This window comes from Hemitrygon akajei, chromosome 10, assembly GCF_048418815.1.
Source record: "Hemitrygon akajei chromosome 10, sHemAka1.3, whole genome shotgun sequence".
NCBI lineage: Eukaryota > Metazoa > Chordata > Chondrichthyes > Myliobatiformes > Dasyatidae > Hemitrygon > Hemitrygon akajei.
In genome coordinates this window covers 134333461-134356173 of record NC_133133.1, presented here as the reverse complement: position 1 = coordinate 134356173, position 22713 = coordinate 134333461, and the positions used below count along the sequence as shown (strand labels likewise).

At 41.3% G+C, this 22713-nt stretch overlaps 1 protein-coding gene across 13 annotated transcripts in view; it reads right to left on the bottom strand.

Annotated features, from left to right (window-relative positions):
- The window catches only part of nrcama (neuronal cell adhesion molecule a), a 432442-nt gene that overhangs the window by 132350 nt on the left and 277379 nt on the right, over positions 1 to 22713 (bottom strand). The window contains exon 1 of one of the 13 annotated variants that reach the window (XM_073059010.1): positions 8531 to 8582. The exons of the other annotated variants lie outside the window; for them this stretch is intronic. The gene's annotated coding sequence lies outside the window, so the exon portion shown is untranslated. Of the gene's footprint in view, positions 1 to 8530; positions 8583 to 22713 lie in introns of those variants that run through there. 13 annotated transcript variants of the gene reach the window in all.

Here is a 22713-nt window from a genome sequence, read left to right as displayed (position 1 = left end):
GTTGTTTATTCTTCCAGTCAATAAAAGTTGATATCTCATTTCCTAAGTCTCAGCGTGAGATAGATAGATAGATAGATAGATAGATACTTTATTCATCCCCATGGGGAAATTCAACTTTTTTTCCAATGTCCCATACACTTGTTGTAGCAAAACTAATTACATACAATACTTAACTCAGTAAAAAATATGATATGCATCTAAATCACTATCTCAAAAAGCATTAATAATAGCTTTTAAAAAGTTCTTAAGTCCTGGCGGTTGAATTGTAAAGCCTAATGGCATTGGGGAGTATTGACCTCTTCATCCTGTCTGAGGAGCATTGCATCGATAGTAACCTGTCGCTGAAACTGCTTCTCTGTCTCTGGATGGTGCTATGTAGAGGATGTTCAGAGTTTTCCATAATTGACCGTAGCCTACTCAGCGCCCTTCGCTCAGCTACCGATGTTAAACTCTCCAGTACTTTGCCCACGACAGAGCCCGCCTTCCTTACCAGCTTATTAAGACGTGAGGCGTCCCTCTTCTTAATGCTTCCTCCCCAACACGCCACCACAAAGAAGAGGGCGCTCTCCACAACTGACCTATAGAACATCTTCAGCATCTCACTACAGACATTGAATGACGCCAACCTTCTAAGGAAGTACAGTCGACTCTGTGCCTTCCTGCACAAGGCATCTGTGTTGTTGATGGTGCATCATCCGCACAGTATCTCAATAAGTAAATAAAACAAATAAGTCTCACAGGATAAAGACTAGAAAAAAGAAGGGGATGGAAATGTCTGACAATTTTGAGAGTTTTAAAAATCAACACAGTCCTGAACTGTATGAGCAGCATGGAGAGCTTCACTCACCTCAACTTTGAATGGCTTCCACAACCTATAGAATCACCTTCAAGGACTCTGCTACTCAGGTTCTCAGTGTTATTTTTAAATTTTATTTGCAGTTTGTCTTCTTTTGCACATAAGTTATTTGCCAGTCTTTGTGTGTGTATGTATTTTTCACTGATTCTACAGCATTCCTTTGTTCTACTGTGAATGCCTGCAGGAAAATGAATGTCAAAGTAGTATAAGGCGACACATGTGTATTTAGGTAACAAGTTTATTTTGAACTCTGAACGCAGGTTGGTGCATCTTGGCACACGTTAGGAGATTGATTGTGGATGAGTTTGTTAGTGATTAGCAGAAGGTGGGGGACGCCCAGGAGAGCTCTGGAATCTGCAAGTCTGCCAATCACACAGACACGGATGAAGGTCTCGGCAGCTGATGAGCCGACACAGGATGTCGAATGAAGCCGAATTTGATGAAATGTGACACTTATGATCCATCACATCAGAAAAGCAGAAACTAATAAGAGCTCTTAGCAAGTGATCATCTACACACTCCCAGCTTTCGTCTCACTTGTAATCAGGGCTGGTAGTAGAAGGTATATTTTGTACACATAATTGGCAGCTTACGGGTGGCAATCAGAAGCTGCACATAGCCACATTTCATGCAAAGCAGAATCATTCATTGCTTAAGGGAGTCTGATGGCAATTGAATTATTCTATAATTGAAGGAAACATTTGCTTCACTTACCACCTTCTTTTAAACTCTGTCAAATTTTATTTCCACGGCGTCATTAAATTCACCACACACAGCAACCAAGAAATCCAGTTCCTTCAATATCTAGAATTTGTTCAACAAGCAATCTTTTGCTTATGCTAATGGGATTGAAAGTCTGGTCCTACATTCCATTAGATCATTTCATTAGGGTCCTGAAGAAGGGCCTCGGACCAAAACATCAACCGATTATTCATTTCCATAGATGCTGCGTGACCTGCTGAGTTCCACCAGCACTTTGTGTGTGCTGTATTAAACCATGTCTGGTCTGTATTTTCCTCTATTTTCTTGCCTTGTTTTGATACCCTTTCCTGACAAGAAATTCATCAGTGCTCCAGAAATTTCCAATTGACTCGCAGTAACAGCACGTGGAGAGAGGTGAGAGCAACATTCAAGCCCCGCTCAACAGGCGCAGGGAAGGAGAATCAATCACAGACATCTTCTCAGCACTCCACCTTTCCCGACAAACTGACTGTGAAATTGAGAGCAAACAAGATGACCTGACCCCTTGGTTCATGCCAGCCTTAGCAAGTTTTGCCCTTAAGTGTCAGACAGCTCAGAAATGCTTCAAAACCGAGAGAGACACAAGAGAACGGCAGATGCTGGGACCTGGAGTAACAAATAATCTGCTGGAAAACAGCATTTGTGTGTGGGGGCTGGGGGAGGAATTGGATGGATGTGTATATAGACTGAACATCAGATGGGTATGTACATATCCAATGCTGGGTTTCACTCAAAACATCAACAATTCCTTTCCCCACACTCCCACAGATGCTGATTGACCAGCTGAGTCCCTCCAGCAGATTATTTGATGCAGAAAACAGCAGCAAACACTGAGAGACTTGTGTGTACACTTGTCTTCAAAACTCTCTCTCTCTTGCCAGCGCTCCAAATGAAGCCTATCACACTTCACTGCAGTAGTACCATAGTGAGGCAGTGCTGGTGTTTCTATTATTTGGATCAGATGTTAAACTGAGGCCCGACAACACTCTCAAACAAATGTGGAAGACTCTACAAAGACAAATGGGTGACTGATACTTAACCCTGAGCATCTTTAAGAATTCATTGCCATTACTGAGAGCTTGTCATTTCCAACATTACAAAGTAGCAACTCTTGAAAAGTACTTTTTAGCTGTAGACACAAGAGATTCTACAGATGCTGCAAGTCTAGAGCAATACACACAAAATGCTGGAGGATCTCAGCAGGTCAGGCAGCATCTATGGATGGGAATAAACAGTTCTCGGTTTGCACCAAGACCCTTCTTCAGGACCATAAAGACTTTTGATGTGGAGTGTGTTAGGACTTCCGGAGTTTGTGAATAATATGTCAGAAATCCAGCACTTACGTTTTTTTCTCTGCAGACATTCACTGTTAAGCACTTCTCTTAGAAAAAGAGAAATATCTTCTTCCAATTTCAGTCCAAAGCTTCATTGTGAGCTGTTTTCATTTGCACACAGAAGTGATTAAACTTTGCTCTGCATATGCCTTGATGTTCTAACTTACCCACAGAGACATAATTGCAGATCATTGGCCTTGCACCAAGTAACACACAATTACCTGACTGACAATGACCTTGATTGTCCCAACTTCAGACCCTGCAATGGAATCATGATTTGGGACCTCATAACTTGTTAATGTGGTCTGGGAGGATTGCTGTGTGAAATCATTTGGGAGAATGAGGGGCAAAACTAGTGCCCTGTCATATTTGAGATTGTACTGTTCTTTTTGCTCTTAGATAAAGAAAGACTTATATTTGCATAATGCGGTCACGTAGTTCTTAGTTAAGTTAAAGTAACCCACCTGGACAAAAAAGACACATACATTCAAATGCTATTCATAGATTTCAGTTCAGCATTCAACACAATCATTCCTCAGGAACTGACTGGAAAGCTGAGCCTACTGGGCCTGAACACCTCCGTCTGCAACTGGATCCTAGACTTCCGGACTGGGAGACCTCAGTCAGTCCAGATTGGAAGCAACATCTCCAACACCATCACACTGAACAATACAATCTCAGATATGACAGGGCACTAGTTTTGCCCCTCATTCTCCCAAATGATTTCACACAGCAATCCTCCCAGACCACATTAACAAGTTACGAGGTCCCAAATCATGATCCCATTGCAGGGTCTGAAGTTGAGACAATCAAGGTCATTGTCAGTCAGGTAATTGTGTGTTGATTGGTGCAAGGCCAATGGTCTGCAATTGTGTCTCTGTGATGCTGAGGATGTTCTACGAGGCTGTGGTGGCCAGTGCTATCATGTTTGCTGTTGTGTGCTGGGGCAGCAGGCTGAGGGTACAGACACCAACAGAATCAACAAACTCATTTGTAAGGCTCGTGATGCTGTGGGGGTGGAACTGGACTCTCTGACGGTGGTGTCTGAAAAGAGGATGCTGTCCAAGTTGCATGCCATCTTGGACAATGACTCCCATCCACTCCATAATGTACTGGTTAGGCACAGGAGTATGTTCAGTCAGAGACTCAATTCCACCGAGATGTAACACTGAGCATCATTGGAAGTAATTCCTACCTGTGGCCATCAAACTTTACAACTCCTCCCTCGGAGTGTCAGACACCCTGAGCCAATAGGCTGGTCCTGGACTTATTTCCACTTGGCATGATTAACTTATTGTTATTTAATTATTTATGTTTTTATATTGCTATATTTCTTCACTATTCTTGGTTGGTGCGGCTGTAACAAAACCCAATTTCTGTCGGAATCAATAAAGTATGTCTGTCTGTCTGAGCACGGGGCCCCCAGGGCTGTATGCTCAGTCCACTGCTGTTCACTCTGCTGACCCACGACTGTGCTGCAACACACAGTTTGAACCACACCAGCAAGTTCGGACATGACCGTGGTGGGTCTCATCAGCAAGAAAGATGAGTCAGCTTACAGAGAGCAGGTGCAGCAGCTAACGGACAGGTGCAGAGCAAACAACCTGTCTCTGAATGTGAACAAGACAAAAGAGATGGTTGTCGACTTCAGGAGGGCACGGAGCGACCACTCCCCGCTGAACATTAGCGTTTTGGCAGTTGAGATCTAACTTCCATAGAGCCATCTCTAGCTGTGAGTGTAGCTGCTGGGAAAATTGTCTTTGATTTTGTTAAATCCTCTGTGTCTAATTCTAAATCTTTTATCTCAGAAGTATTCCATTGAGAGAGACGATTTTTAAATTTGATCTGAATTTGTAAGTGTATTCTGATAAATCCCTCAACGGATTTTGTAATTGTAAAATCAGGAACAGTTCCTGGATCAGACTTTATTAAAATTTTTATTAAAATCTCTCCTCAGCAGAGATCATCAAGAGCACCAAATTTCTTGGTGGTCACCTGGCGGAGAATCTCACCTGGTCCCGCAACATCAGCTCCACAGCAAAGAAAGTCCAGGAGCATCTCTACTTTCTGCGAAGGCTGAGGAAAGTCCATCTACCACTCCCCATCCTCATCACATTCTACAGGGGTCGTATTGAGAGCGTCCTGAGCAGCTGCATCACTGCCTGGTTTGGAAATTGCACCATCTCAGATCGCAAGACCCTGCAGCGGATAGTGAGGTCAGCTGAGAAGATCATCGGGGTCTCTCTTCCCGCCATTACAGACATTTACACTACATGCTGCATCCGCAAAGCAAACAGCATTATGAAGGACCCCACGCACCCCTCATACAAACTCTTCTCCCTCCTGCCATCTAGGAAAAGGCACCAGAGCATTTGAGCTCTCACGACCAGACTATGTAACAGTTTCTTCCCCCAAGCCATCAGACTCCTCAATACCCAGAGCCTGGACTGACACCAACTTACTGCCCTCTACCATGCCTATTATCTTGTTTATTATTTATTGGAATGCCTGCACTGTTTTGTGCACTTTATGCAGTCCTGGGTAGGTCTGTAGTGTAGTGTAGTTTTTTCTGTGTTGATTTTACATAGTTCAGTGTAGTTTTTGTACTGTTTCATGTGGCACCATGGTCCTGTTGTCTCATTTTTACTATGTACTGTACCAGCAGTTATAGTCGAAATGACAATAAAAAGTGACTTGACTTGAAGTCCTGTCTCGAGCCTTTGTGGCTCATTAGGCTGGTGCTTATGCCAGTTTCCGCGGCATGAAGCGACTGAGAGTACAAGACTCTCCCCAACCTCCCCCCCCCCCCACCCCCCCGGATAGAACACCAGTCTATCGTGAGGTTAACCTCCAGCATTTTGCCGGTACCCATTTTCAGCTGGGTGTACTGAAGCAGTGTGCGGTTAAGTGCCTTGCTCAAGGACACAACAAGCTGCCTTGGCTGGGGCTCGAACTCATGACCTTCAGATCGCTAGTCCAACGCCTTAACCACTTGGCCACGTGTCACATAGTTGGGCCACTCCAAATCATACCACAGCCAATGAAATAATTTATATGGCTTTATCACAATAGAAGGAAAAACACAGCCTCCTTAAAAAAGCTCATGATCCCCAAAGTCTCTTTGCAGTTACTGCCCATTGCCCATTCAAAGTACAAAAGGGGTATTTGGGACTGTATGGGGAACCTTGAGGTCATGCACTGGGAGCCCAGCATAAACAAGAGAAGTAACAGCCAAAACTTACAAGCTGCCCTTGTATGCATCCCTTCAGGTACCTCCTCCCTGACTGCTGTAGGTTTCCCACTTTGCCCTCACTAATTACCTCAGAATACAGAACCAGAGAGGCATAATTCACCCTCAATCCCAAGGGAACGTCTGAGAGGATGATAAACATGGTATTCAATTTGTAGACAAAAACCGGAGCATTTGTGGTTTAAATATATTTGTGTGGAAGCTCTACATCTGCCTGAGAAACTGTTGAGCCTTCAGAAGTTGCCACCTTTGACAGATCCTTCGGTAATGCAGGGATTCCCCCCAATGAGCCGCCAAAATATCAGGCTAAGTCCTCTGACAGAGCAGGGATCCCTCAGTGTTACACAAGATTGTTAAACTGGATTATTTGATAGTGTAGAGATTCCTTCATGAACTACTGGAATGTCAGACGAGATCCTCCAAATGCACAGGGCTCCTGTGTAGCTTTTCCGGAATTCCATTCTGGAGTCTGTTTCTTCGGTCTCCATCTATTTCCCAACAAGTGCAACTTAAACCCACAACCTTCTATCTTGAAGGCAAAATGTTACTTTGATTTATAGCTGACAACATAAATAACTTTGGATCAAATCACTAGCATGTTGCCCGACCTGTGCTGATGGTGAGACCTTTCTTGCTGCCAGAATACTGTGCAAATATCAAGTAGGGTGCAGTTTTCGCATTTGGCACAGGTTCAGAAATGTAATCACACAGATAGTTTCTGAACCTGAGGTGAAAACTCTAGTCCGTTGTGTGAACAGGTCCCTTGCGGAACAGTCACTATCTAGGTGTGAACCTACAGAGCCAGTGTACTGTTAACTGCTCCCTATCCTCGCCAGAAAAGCATGTGGCAACTTGTAAAGCAAAGGGCACAATGCTGTGGAAGAGAAGCCTTCTGTGAGGCTGCCTGTTGAGACCGAGATAAGAGAGCTTCACACTGCACGCACCTGACCTGGAATTGTGTGCAGTTCTGGCCACCTAACTATAGGAAGGATATCAGTAAGATTGAAAGAGTGCAGAGAAGATTTACTAGGATGTTGCTGGGTCTTCAGGAGTTGAGTTACAAGGAAAGATTGAACAGGTTAGGACTTTATTCCTTGGAGTGTAGACGAATGAGGGGGTGATTTGACAGAGGTTTACAAAATTATGAGGGGTATAGACAGAGTATATGCGAGTAGCCTCTTTCCACTTAGATTAGGAGAGATAAATACGAGAGAACATGGCTTTAGGGTGAAAGGGGAAAGGTTTGAGGGAACATTAGGGGGAACTTTTTCATTCAGAGAGTGGTGGGAGTGTGGAATGGGCTGCCATCTGACGTGGTAAATGCGGGCTCACTCTTAAGTTTTAAGAATAAATCGGATAGATACATGGATGGGAAAGATCTGGAGGGTTATGGACTGGGTGCAGGTCAATGGGACTAGCGGAATAAAGTTTTGGCACAGATTAGAAGGGCCGAATGGCCTGTTTTCTGTGCTGTAGTGGTTCTATGGAAGCTCTGGCTGGGGCAGTGGATGTGCCTTTCTCTGAATGTGCCCTTCCTGATTTGGGTTCATCAAAAAAGGGCAACAAAGGGGCTTCACCCTGAATCCTGAAACACTGGATAAGACAATGCACAAACTGATTCTAGATATGCTCTGCCTGAGACCTGGAAGCACCATCAAGACAAGATTGAATGAATTTTGCTCTGCCTTGTGACACGAGAGTCCACTTAAGAAACAAAACATCCAAATAAAATCAAATTTCTATTCCCAAAGCCTGGAAAACACTCAATTACATTCTCAGAGCAGTCAAAAGCCTTTCAGATAAATGGTACTGCATGCTCAACAAATGTATACAGTATAGTGAAACTAGTTGCCTTGAATAGAAACAATGCAGTTCCCTGGAACCAACGTTACTCCCTTCCATTGCACATTATCAATAAACCAAGGGATTCAGTAAAAGAAGCTGTACAAAATATACAAGACAAATTTAAATTAGCTTCTATTTGTAAATAAATTATTAAAAGCCTCCTTCTCAACATTCCAACGTCTGTTTAAAGCAGCAAGTTCAGTCAGGGTCCAATCATGCATCAATTAAATAAGTTGACACGTATATTCCATTACCTCCAGCACACAAAACAGAAACTGATTGAAAAGATATCCCTGTTTCTAAAGACCCCGAAACATTCACAATTTTCGCGTGTCCGGAAATTCACAATGAATGCTGAAGTCAATTTCAGTTCAAACATATACGGTTTTCAGTAAGTCAACCACACTTAGGTAATTTGTGGAAACTTTAAACCATTACCCACTGTAGGTCACTCAGTTTAGAAAAGCCTGTATACAAAGGAAACAATCTGGGGCCATACTGTACCTGCGGCAACCACTGAGAGGAGCACAGCTTACACACAGATTGCTAGCTCAGATCGCAATGAAGAGACAACGGAGATAATCCATGGTAAAATGACAGCAGCACTGAGGTTGCTGTGCCGAGTGGAGTGGGACGGGGGGGGGTGCTCGTGACAGCAAATCTATGACAGCTGAGGTACTGAGACTTTCAATGGCTAATTAGTAGCAGCGCTACTGTCCACAGCAACAAGGAGCCCGAGGCCACCAGTCTATCGCGATCTGTGGCGTCTGACAGAACTGTGTCAGGCAAATCCTTCGATTCTGCTGACAGCAAGACATTCCCAATAAAACATTCATTCATTTCTGAGGTCCTTGAAAAGAGCTACGGTAGGAATTCAATCCTATTAGTCATGCAAAGTCTGGTAACATTGTGACTGCCCTATTATGGAATCTTGTCATAATATCTCAGAATAACATGCAAGGAGAGAAGGCTTTTCAGTCATCCAGTCCATTCTGGCTTCTTTGAAGAACAACCCAGCTAATTTCATTGCCCTAATTTTTCTCTATATTCAGCATTTTCTCCTTCGATGAAGCCTTTCTAATTACATTGCTGGCATCATCCAGTTCAAACACCAAGAAATAAAAACAGATCTTGAGTGGACATTCATCATGTTTGATACTTATTTTACATTTGTGTAATTTAAGGGATTTCCTTCGTCTCCGTAGCTGTTTATTTTATTTCAATCAGGAAACATTAGTTTAGATTCTAACTGTAAATAGTAAATATTCCCTCACTGCACAGTCCTGCACTCTTAGCAAAACCGAGCTTTTATTCTGAGGGGAATGGTCTGCCTCCAATTGACAGGAAGAACAACTGTCTCTTCTACATCCTGATCTGTAGACAACCAAAGGTGCTGGTGTTATTAGTTAAAAACTGAAAAGAATAACACCTACCGTAACTGGGTAGGTGCATCTGATGACTAGGATGTTGGGCAACACAGAGAAATGGGCAGTGACAGTTGATTCTGATAATGGGATCTGATCATGAGCATCGTCAGGTAGTGGTGTTCAGAATGCACAGATTCAGGTACTGTCCATGGGTACCTTCTGGTAAAATTAGCCAGGGAGCACTGATAGTGGATTCTCCTGTGCTGCATTAGTCTTTGGGCAGGGAGCAGGGACCGACCGTGGATGTTATCGGGTTGAAGCTGGTGGAATTGGCAAACTGTGCTGGTTAGGTTAAAGATGAGGACCAACTGCAGGGTGGGAACTTACAAATATAAGACTTGGAATGGGAATGGGCTGTTTGGTCCATTAAGCCTACTCCACCATTTTAATAAGATCAAGGCCGTTCTAAATGCAACCACAATCCTACATTCCCAGCTCCCTACAGAAACCTTTCTACAGACTTGACTAAGTGAGCAGCTGCTTGCTGAATGGATGAACTTCAAGTTTTTCAGTGGTCACCCTTGATCAAGGAAAGCTAACTCAGTTACAATTGCAAAAGTGGCCCAAGGAGCAGCTCAGGTCTTGAACAAACTTCAAAGTGGAACTGCTGATGTCACTTAGTTCAATTAGGACTAAGTGAAAAGATGCAGTAATATCAAAATGTCTGCATGCAGAAGATTAGAATTCAGCCCAAATGCAGTTTCCCCAATATTCACAGAAAGTCACAAACATTTGCTCAACAAAATAAATCTATTTTTAAAAAAATGATTGACTAATTTTCAGCTGAATCATTGATATTCTTCCATTTTATCAGGAATTCCTGTTGCTTTCCAATCCAGAACCATCGATCAACTATGGATGTAATCATATTTCAGACCACTGGCATAGTTAGGCATATGGACAGTTTGCTTCAACACAACTTGAGCCAAATTACCTCTCCTCAAAGCCTTGGAACAAAAGTGCCCATGTGATTTCTCTTTTATAATTATCCCCTGATGCACACTGCAATCTATCTTCATTGATCAGACATCATTTCCACCAGCCTCTATGCCAGTCAAGGTTGCACTTTAGATATAGCTGAGAGAAGCACATTACTGGAATCAAACTATAAACTCCACCTTCCAAAACATAGTCTGTGTACTTCTGCAACTTATAGTCACTTATCTTACATCTATGTGTGTTTATTATCAATTCCACACAAAATTTCCTTCTCCCACACTACTCTTCTGAAGGTAAGGTGAAGGCACTAACACCTTCTAACTTATTTTTTAATGCTGGTCATAGAATTCATTGTTTTTTAAAAATTGTTTGTGTTTTTAGTGATCTGAGCGTCTTTAACAAAGCCTACATTTATTGCTAGGCCCCAGTTGTGTGGGATAGAAGGTTCCAAGTTTAGATATAGGGTTAAATGAGCAGTGGGCATGGACAGGCCTATGTTGTTGCCCATGATAATTATCTGAAATGGGTCTCTCATAATGCTATTTTGAAATGCTACTTCCACAGTAGTCCTGTGAATGAATTCCAGTGTTGACTCAACAATAATTCATCCACGGTAACATCTGCTTTGAACATGAGATACTGCAGATGCTGGAAATCTTGTGCAACATTCAGATTCAGATTCAGTTTATTGTCATTTATAAACCACAATATACAATGCAGTTAAAAAATGAGACAACGTTCTCCAGAATGATATCATGAAAAAGCACAAAACAGACCAGATACTGAAGGAACTCAGCAAGACAGGCAGCATTTATGGAGAGGAACAAAAGGTCAATTATTTGGTTTCATCTGAATTGGAAACAAATGGGGCAGGAGCCAGAATAAGGGGTTGGGGTTGGGGGAGCTGAAGGAGTACAAGATGAGAGGTGATAAGCAAGACTTGGTGAGAGGGAAGGTGATGAAGTAAGAAGCTGGGAGGGGTGAGGTGGAAGACGTAAAGGTCTGAAGAAGAAGCAATCTAATTGGAGAAGACAATGGAAGAAAGGGAAGAAGGAAAGGAACCAGAGGAAGGTCAGGAGAAGAGAAAGAGTGAAAGGACAACCAGAATGGGGAATGGAAAAATGAGGGAAGAGAAATCAATGTTCATGCAATCAGGTTGCAGGCTACCCAGACGGAATAGGAGGTGTTGCTCTTCTAACTTGAGTTTAGCATCATCATGGCAGTAGAGGCAGCCACGGAAAGCCTCTTCAGAATGGGAATGGGAAATGGAATCCTGAAACTCCCTCCTGATACCTCAATGTGAGCATATGCATCACATAAAACAGCAAACTGCCTTACAACTCTCAGGGACAATTGCCGACGGGCATGAAATGCTGCCTTTGGCGGCAAATCATATGAAGGAATAGAATCAGCAACTATCTTCTTTGTGTAATCTTTTTAAAATTGCAGCTTGCTTTTGAAAGCAATGAAAATTCTTGTCAAGGACTGAAAACTGCTCAGGTATTTGCCCTCCCACCCTCCCAAAATCTCAAATGACAGCAAGTGGGATTATTTCTAGGTTTCATCTCCCAAACTCAAGTCACTGGGGACCTATCAAGTGGCTGATTCCGCACCCTCCCACTTTTACAGGAATCTGCCATAAGATGCATAGGGGGAAAGCACACTCTGTAATAATTAATTACAGCTGACAGAACCTACACAGAGCTTGTCATAAACAGTCCAATTATACGTCAATGACAGCTGTGCAGAGCCTCACAGTAGATAATGCAGCCAATGTTCTGCTTTGGAGGAAAGGAGAAAGATTGGGGGCCAGCAGAAGAAATGAGGGGAGACCTGGAATAGACAGGGAGAGGGGATCATTAAACTGAGGGTGCATCAGGCTACGATATTGAATTGAGCTTTCAGGGCTTGTGTCCAACCTCAGAGTGGACGGCCAAAGATAGCAAGCTGCAGACTTCCCTCAACCACTCGTTGTTCCGACATCAATCCCAACCCCAAGGTTAGTAGGCAGCTCTGTTGGATTCTACAGCCCAGATATGTCATAATGGCTTCATTTGGCTAACTTTCCATGACTGAACAAAACGTTACAGGTTTTGAATCAGATTTTGATTTGTTTAACTGGGCACTCCGTAAAAGCCAAGTCATTGAGTATATATAAAGCGGAGGTTGATAGGTTCTTGATTAGTAAGGGTGTCAAAGATTACGGGGAGAAGGCAGGAGAATGGGGTTGAGAGGGATAATAAATCAGCCATTATTAAATGGCAGAGCAGGCCTGATTGGCTAAATGGCCTAATTCTGCTAATCCTTACTCTTATGGTCTAAGTGAATCTTTAGTTAGACCATAAAAGGGGGCAAGGGATCCTTCACATTCATACAAGCAACAGATGGACTTAACTTAATGCTTCATCCATAAAACTGTAAGAAATAGGAGCAGAGTGCCTTCCAATTTTTAGTCCAGTAGCTTGGTGTCCCTCTTATCAAATACTTTCAAAATGAAATGTCTGGATTAGATCAACTTCCCTTTAGGAGAAAAGAATGTTGATATATTTCCACATAACTCAATTTTAATGTTACTTTGCAAAATAGTTTTCATTTAAGCTTCTGTTAATGTGGCAACCAGAACTATTCGCAATGTTCCAAGTATGAAGTGGCTAAAGTTCTCTACCAAAGCAACATAATTCTTTTTTCTTCCAATTTTATTCCTGAAAAGTGAAACCTAGCACCACTTACTTATTCCTTTTCCTGGCTGCATTAATTTGCGTGAGTCTGAAGACACACACTCAACATTTTAAGAACAGCTTCTCCTTCTCCTCTGTCATTAGGTCTCTGAATGGACGATGAACCAACCTATCAAAAGTACACACACACACACACACACACACACACACACACACACACACACACACACACACACACACACACACACACACACACACACACACACACACACACACACACACACACACACACACACACACACAAATTGAGAATATAGTAGGGATTTCCTTTATCTATTTGGGTCATTATGCCACTTAATTGGGACAGGAAATTTTGCCAAAAAGTTTTTAAATTGTGTCAGTAGTGTGTGTTTGTCTTCAAAAAGCAGGGTTTGCTGAGAGATAAGCAGTAAGACAATTGTAAATTGGGGCAACCACTTAATTGTGCTAAAATGCACTGGTTCTGATGTGATCCAATTGTAATTTTTTTTAGCTGTTTTGCTTCTGATAAACAACAAATTTCACAACATGGTGTATGCCAGTGATATTAAACTTGATTCTGTTTCTGAATCCATTGTCCTAAATTCCGCTTTTCTTCTGGATACTTCCCCGCAACCACAAACCCCACCTCTACCCCAACCCAAGATCTTTTTGAGTGATGTGTTGAACAAGCTCACTAAGAACTCAGGACCTCCAGCAGACAGGACCATTTATCCTAATGGCTCCTTCAGAATGGCTCTGGAAGTGTCCACAATGTTGTAGTCAGCCACCTGGTGCTGCAATAAAAATGTACAGTTGTAAAGCACTAACTTTAATAACATCTCCTTTGCCAATTCAATGCCTTAGTAAAAAATATTGCTTTTCCTCACTGTGCTCCAACTTAAGAACTGCATCCAATCAACTGCCATGAGTAAGTTTTGAAATTTTACTTCTGAACCCCAAGAATCATAGAATTACATGGACGATTCCATACATGGACGATTACATGGACAATTAATAATATTTTCTCCTATTTGCCATCAGATGAATAAGCCTTAACTTCACCATTAATTTTAATCCTATAAATCTGCTATCTATCATGTAACTTGTGGCCCAACTCCTTATGTGCTAACCTTATCAGTTTGCTATACAGTAAATTCACAATGCCTTTCACAAAACCAAAATATATCATGTCCCTTACCAAACCTTTTTGATACTTCTTTAAAGAATTCAATACAGTTGATCACGCATGACCTTCCCTTTTGAAATGTATGTTGTCTATTCTTCTGTTCTGAGATCTTTTCCATTACAACTTTGATTAAGGATTCTCTTTTTTCCCTACCATCAATGGAAAACTAATTGGCCCATTGTTCCATCTCCCTTAGTGTATGTAGGAATTACATTAGCTTTCCGCAGTCCGCTGGCACTGTACAAATGTAGCAGTCCCACTCTCTCTTCCACATCCACTTTTTTTTTTAATCGATCGAGATTCACTTGATTAACTTATCTGTAACAATGCACTTTCTATTTTGAATGCCTTTACAGCTATTTAGATTTTCTGTCAATATCTTTGACAGAGAATCTGGAGAAAAGAATTTGAAGCAAAGTTTCATACAGATTAGAAACAGACCCTTCATCTGCAAATATCACAGAGAACAAATAATTTATATCTACTATTTTCTCATTATCTATCTCTTCTTTAACAGTCCTATTTTTACCTTAATTCTTCTTGCTACTTATGTTGATATTTACTTTTATTGTATATTCTTTAATAATTTAATTCCTTACTTTTTGGCTTCCTCATTGTTAAGTACTTTGACTTTCTTTCTTACCATGGCTGGCCACAGCTAGAACAGTGGGCACATATTTGAGGTTTGCAGGGGATCTACAGAAGAGACTTTTTACTTAGAGGGTGGTTGAATTCATGATGGTGGAAGTGGTATTCTGAGAAAACATAAAAAAGAATTTGAATTACCATTGTGTCAGAGGCTATGGACCAAGTACTAGTAAATGGGATTATAGTAGATGGTTGGTGCAAGGGTCAAAGGGCCTAGTTCTAATCTGTGTGGCTCTTTGACTGTAAATTACTCAAAATATCTTTCTCATTCTCTCCTCTGATACTAACAAACTCAGTTTAAGCCCCTTTCTTCATTTCTTTTTTTATTTGGCTGTCCATTTATGCTGGATTATTACTGGCTAGTTTTAATAAGATACGTATTTCATCGAGTCAATTAATTATTGTGTAAAATGTTCCTATTTGTCATTTTTGTTATATTTTATTTCTGATGTATTTTCCCCTACCTCTAACAAAAGTACTCGTGTCTTTCTCAGTCATTATCTTGGACCTTATTTCATTGCGATCGGCAATGTCAAGATGGTCTCCTTTGCGCATTTGTCTTTAAGTGATCCTTCATCACTTTATGGGCTTTGTGTGCCCAGAAAGAGTGGAACTCTGCATAGTATAAACTTCTCCACATTGGAAAGCAGTGCTGAGGTAAATCATTGTCTTGGTACTGAGTCTTGAATCCATATTCTTGGGACTCAAAGGCAAAATTTCTGTCAAGTACATTTGTGCACAAGGGCAAAACAAGATTGCAAGGAATACTTCAATGTCACCAAGATACGCCATCAAGTGACCAGTGTAAACGACACAGATAGGATTCAAACAATTTGATTGCCTATCAGTTACAGGTTTCCCCCTCTATCCGAAAGTAGAGCATTCCTATGAAACCTTTCGTAAGCCAAAATGGTGTAAAGCGAAGAAGCAATTACCATTAATTTACATGGAAAAATTTTTGAGCGTTCCCAGTCCCAAAAAATAACCTACCAGATCATACCAAATAGCACATAAAACCTAAAATAACACTAACATATAGTAAAAGCAGGAATGATATGATAAATACACAGCCTATATAAAGCAGAAATTATGTATGTACAGTGTAGTTTCACTTACCAGAATCGGGAAGATTTAGCCAAAACCGATTTGTAGAAAAAAATCAGCACGTACACGCATGCACACACACCTGCCTGCACAAGGCTTCACTGTCATGGTAGTCTTTCTCGGGATAAACACAAGTTTAAAGCGGGCGCCTTTTTTCGTAAAAGCGAAAATCCTCTTCAGATTTCTTTTGTTAGCAAAAACAGTACTAATGTAGGTCTTTCGTAAAAGCATAGTGGTATAAATCAAACTTTCATAAAGCAGGGGACACCTGTACTCCCTTTAAGAGAAGGCTGGTATGGATTCAAGCTTTGGGGTTTGGAGAGCGACCTTCAATGCAATAATAATGACTGCTACGTTAGTGGGCAATGTCATTCTATGGATGAGAACTTACACTGTTAAACAGAAAACCCTTCACCGGATCAGGTGCTATTAAATGCAGTCATAACCATTCTTCTGGCCAATATTCTTGCTGTAAAAACAGATGAGCTGATAATTCTAGTGTTTCTTTTCACAGGCTCAGAACAGTGACCATTGGTACCCACATAACAGTATTTCATTGTGTGAAGTAGTTTGAGGTATCCTGACTCTTTCACTTTGGTGCCATAGAAATGAGTGGTTTCTTTCTTTAGCTTTTCAGTTGGACAGTTTGTTTTGTGAATATGTTGCTTAAGATCTAAACCAAGCATAAAAAGTATGTGTTTTAAATAATGGTCACACTTTTTCCAGTCATCTGGTGACAGAAGATTCAGTGATTCAGGTTTTCAATAAACTTTCATCAGCTGTAAGGAAAATGAGGGAACTGAAGCAAATTGTTCAATGGGGACCTAGAAGGAAGGTGGAGAATGCTGAGCCCAGGAAAGAGGCCTGATAAAATCCTGCAGTGACACCTTGGGGTTGGGATAATTGGCCTTCAACAACCACATTTTACAGTTCAAAGTCCAGTTCCAGCTGTTTCATGTTTTCCCCCTTGGCCAAGCATCTTTAGTTGAGTTATCATTGATTTAAGCAGCACATGAGTGCTGTAGCTGGTGAAGTTGCCTCTAAGTTCCAGAGGCCTGGGTTCAATTCTGACCTCTGGAACTTGCATCTTCTCCATATTTGCATTTCTCCCAGGTGCTCTGGTTACCTCCTACATCCCAAAGATGTGTTGATTGTTTGGTTGGTTGACCACTGTAAACTTCCCCTCATTGTAGCTGGGTGTAGGGCAACCAGTGTGGTGGTAATAGACAGAATAGATTGCTGGTGAAAATTTGGGACAATGGAATTGATGGGATTTTTCTGAAGGACACAGATAACAACAGTGGACTGATTGAAAATACAGTATGAAATAAGACGTGGAATGGGGAGGTTGAAATTCGGGAAACTGGTGTTCAGAGTTCTGTCACCAGCTAGTCCAGCGGTCAATTCCAAAGATGAAAGCCTGAATGTCAATTGGAAGTCCAGAAGTTGAAGCCCATTGAGACTGGAGACCTGTCCTGCAGTTGGAGGACTATCCACGTGTGGGTGAGTGGGCGGGAGGAACGGGGCTTGCTTTGCTGTTGTTGCGCTCTGAGTTCTTCTGCTAAGCATTGTGGGTATGCTACGTTGGCAGTGCAATGTAGTGAGACTTGTGGCAGCCCCCAGCACATTCCCAGGTGCGTTGGCTGTTAATGCAAATGACATACTTCACTGTATGTTCTGGTGATACATAAATATGAACGTGAATCTGCTCTGATGGTCCGGGGTAGCCGGACAGATTGAATGGAAATACAGGATGAAATAAAAGGACAATGGGGATATTCACTGATGATTACACAAAGTGCATTCCTATTTTCAGCTCATGAGCTAATGTCAGCAGTGTCAATTTTAAGGCAAGAACTGATTGGAAATCTGAAAGTCGAAACCTGATTGCCAAAGCCGGGTGGTAGCATTTATTTCACAAGACTGCTAGGCAGCAACCATCTCCCCCCCCCCCCCCCCCCCATCTCAAGCAAGAGAATCTGTCCACCTTCCCCTGATGTTCAACATCATTATTGCTACTTAGTAGTTTGTCACCTACATCCTGAGAGATACCATTGATCAGCAACCAGGCTGGACCAGTTAGATAAATACTGGGCTGCAAGGGAAGGTCAGACACCTGGTATCCTTCAGCCTGCTGCTCACCTCCTGACATCCCTTTAATTCGGTGCAAGTCATTGATGTGATGGAGTACTCTCCACTTACCTGGAAGTGGAACCCCAACAACATGAAGGAAATTCACCATCATTCCAGATAAGGAACCCAATCAGCCACCCTAAGCTTTCATTCCCTTCACCACTGGCACATGGTGGCATCATCTCCAGCAGCGTCTCTCAAACCAGCAACCTCGACCACCACGAAGGGCAAGGTTAGCAGCCACAGGGCAATACCAACACACAACTTCCCCTCCCAGTTGCACACCATTCAAAATTGTGAATCAATCACCCTTCCGTCTTCATCCCTAGGCTCAAATATTGACCCTTCCCAATGGTGCTGTGGGAGGTCCCTACATCAGAAGAGTTGTAGTGGTTCAAAACAGTAGCTCATCACCACCTTCTGGAGGGCTATTAGAAATGCAAAATAAGTATTGGCCATGCTAGTGGCACCCAAATAACAAAAAATTAAATACAACTGATCTTTAGCTTTCATTAGCCTTGTGACAGGACAGCACTTGGTAAACGCTCTCTTTACACACAAATGCTGCCTTGTCATTCTGCTGTTCTGCTGAGTGTCTTCAATAGTATATTCTCATAATGGGTCCTAATCCAAGTTGCTGCATTTGCGAAGGCTTTATGGCATTTTTCCCACCATACACAGTAGAATATTCCATTTTATTCATAATCAGGGTGTGTACATGTTGTTTGGATCCTGTATTTAAGGTAGATCATTCCATTTATTTTGTAGTATGATTGTAACTACATTGTGGGGTGCATCATATTTCAATACATATGAAGTTAACTTTGTGAGTAGTTAAACATGGTACGTCCTAGTGTTAAAAAATGGAGATCATCAGGCTCAGCATGAAAGAGAGATCGAGCTGCTGGAAGTTCACACTGGACAAGAATAGTATGGAGCTATTATCCTGTTTTCTGGTAGTTTTTTTTTTGTTAATATTGGCAGTTTTCTTTTCACTATTTTCACTAATTTTTGAAAGTTTGATTTTTGACCCACCTAATAAACATCCTTGCACTAAAGTGCTAAGCAACACAAGTCATTTTTCCTTTTTCCCCACATATTTTTACCCACATATCTAACAAACCTCTTTTAGCTGACACACTGCCATTTTATCACTGTCATTCCTTTTATTCTCTCCATTCTCTCTGCAATTCAAAGCCTATGTTATCTGTAACATTTCCCAGCTCTAATGAAAAGTCATCACTAAATATTACGTACTATAGGGAAAGTGTCTGACCTACCAAGCATCCAGCATTACATATGTTTGATTTTAGATTTCCAACTTCTGCAGTATTTAATTTTTTTGCAATCAAATTTAACATTATCTTTCAGAGTTGCAATCTGGTAGCAAGGTATGAGGGGTGATTGATAAATTTGTGGCCTTAGGTAGAAGAAGTCAACTGTAGAAAACCTAGCACATTTATTTTTCAACATAGTCCCCTCCTACATTTACACACTTAGTCCAGCGGTCATGGAGCATATGGATCTTGGACCTCCAGAAAGAGTCCACAGCAAGGGTGATTGATAAGTTCAGTAAGGTAGAAGGAGATGAGTTATACAGCTCTCATTACATGCACATGCAGTTCAACTCTTTGAGTGATTATGCAGAAAATTTGAAGTTAATAACTCATCGGGGTCATTCATAAGTTTGTGGCCTAAGGTAGAAGGAGATGAGTAGATCTCAAAAGTAGATTCTCAAATTTCTCAATTTCTTAATTCTACTCTATTTCTCAATTTGAGAAATAGAGTAGATCACTAATTTCATGGGCAGTCACGCATTGGTGGTTGAGGGTTCAGGACTGTAAACCAGTGTCTGGAGAGGGGGGAAAAGCAGACCTCACTCTTAACACAAAGGAATTCAGGAAATATACTACATTTGTACTACTGGGATTGCAGGGCAGTGGAGCAGAATGCCATTGTGTTCACTAACAAGATCGAGACAATTACTGGGCTCAGACCGACTGTATGCATTTCCACATGCTATTAATTTGAAGCTTAATGGCAAAATGGGAAAAGACTCATTATTCCAACTAAAGATGTAGTTGCTTAACTCAAAATTTCATTTTGCTTAACTTTTACCATTTTCCCTCTAATAGCTGTTTCCTTTAAATTAATTTTAAAACTTATTGAACAGGGCATCCCACTATCTGTAATGTTAGTATCTAGAGCACTACTGATCAAGCTGAAATCAAGCAAGTCTTCAAGCTGAAATCTTAACTCTGTTTTGCTTCCAACAGATGTGGCCTGATCTGTTGAGCATTTCCACCATTTTCTGTTCTTGTGATCATTTGAACTCCTCACTTGATCTTCCCTGGACTGGGCAGAACTTAGTCCTAAGTCAGTAATGAAAATATGATAAAGCCAAATGATGCAAAATAGGATTGAAATTGCAAAGGAACAGATTTACATATTACTGAAATATTTTATACAGCCTTGTATTGGTCTTCACAAATCAGTGCATTGAGTATCAAAATTGGAATCTTAAATAGCAATTCTACACGACATTGATGAGGGTACACTTGGGGTATTATTTACAATTTTGGTATCCTGCTATATGAAGAATGATATAAACTGGAAAGGGAGCAGAAAAGATTTATGAGGCTGTTGTGAAGGTTTTAATGGACTGTGTTAAGGTAAGGGGTTGCACAGGTTAGGTCTTTTTTCCTTGCAGCACAGAAGACTGAGAGATTATCTTGATGGGCATTGATCTTTTACACAGGGTTCAGGAATCAAGAATTAGAGAGCTAAGTTTTAAGGTGAGAGTGGAAGAGATTTAAAAGGAAATTGAGAAGGCAACTTTTTTTTTTACACGGAGGGTGATACGCATATGGAACAAACTACCAGAAGACGTGATTATAGTAGGTATCATAACTCCTAAAAGACAGTTGGTCAGATCCATGAATAGGAATGCTTTAGAAGGTTATGGACTAAATTTGAGCAATTGAGACTGGCTTGGAAGAGCAGTTGGACCGAAGGGCCTATTTCTATAGCGTATGACTCTGTGATTCGATATACAAAACTTATGACTTCCACTGCATCAGCACAAATCCTAACCTCAGCAATCCAATTCCCCAGATTCGCCACACCAGACATCACACACACTCGATACAAGTCAGTTTCTTCAAACGTTAACACAAGGATGCCCTTGTGTATTTTTTCCCATTTAGCCGCAAAGGCAACGTGCCAGTGTACCTCCAGAATCATGGGCCACATGGGTCCTGGAGTGTGAAGGCACCTGACACAGCATGGCAGCCATCACCTTGTGGTTTTGAAACTAGAGTAGGAATTTGATATGTTCACAGACCATTCATAAAGTGACACATTGCTCAATGAAGTGAGAGAATGGATAACCCCACCAGCAGACTCAAATCTCAGGTGAATACTTCAGCAAGTATAAATCCACATTGGATTCTCTGTTTCTTCTGCTGTTCAAGAAACGCAACTTACTCTTGTCTTTATGAATGAAATTATTCCATATATTACACATTTCTTTGAAAAAGCCCTGAGTTTGTATGGTTTTAAATCTAATGCTAAAATGATAACCATTTGTTAACAACCTTGTTAACAACAAGTTATATAAATTATGATGGGTATAGAGAGAGTGAATGCAAGCAGGCTTTTTCCACTGAGGCTGGGGGAGAAAAAAACCAGAGGACATGGGTTAAGGGTGAAAAGGGAGAAGTTTAAAGGGAACATTAAGGGGGGCTTCTTCACACAGAGAGTGGTGGGAGTGTGGAATGAGCCAGATGAAGCAGTAAATGCGGACTCACTTTTAACATTTAAGAAAAACTTGGACAGGTACATGGATGAGAGGTGTATGGAGGGATATGGTCTGGTGCAGGTCAGTGGGACTAGGCAGAAAAATGGTTCGGCACAGCCAAGAAGGGCCAGAGGGCCTGTTTCTGTGCTGTAATGTTCTATGGTTCTAACCTAGCATCATCAGTGGAATAAAGGCTTTCGCATTCATTCTCTCAAACGTTCAACCATTTCTTACATTTTACCCCCGGTGAACTCCCAGCTTCCAATATCCCCTTTACAATATGTGAAGCATGTACCTCCAAATCCAACTTCAACAATTAAATTACCGTAGCACACAACTCTTTGTGCAACAGTTTTATAAATTAAATAAAATGAAAGGGATTATTCAATGAGAAAGTGCTTTCTAGAAAATAAAATCAATGTTGAGCATTTTTGCAACTTTTTTTGCTTCTGTGTAACAAGATTGTTGCATTGTTTGCTATTTGCTATTTTTTTCTCTGTAAAAATGATTCTGTTTCTTCTACAAATCTTCAATCACAAACCAAGCTTCTTCCCCGCTTCAGTTGGAGATAATCAGGATGATGTGAAATACTTCTCTCCCTTCAGTAAAGTACAAAGGAGGTTTCAAAACTCATTAAATTACATCATTTGAACCTCATTAAAAGTGTGCTATTTTCTCATTAAATCTGCTGTGCTTCAGCAGCGCAAAGAATTATTTGTTAGAACCACGGTAGCCACGGTAACCATGGGCGC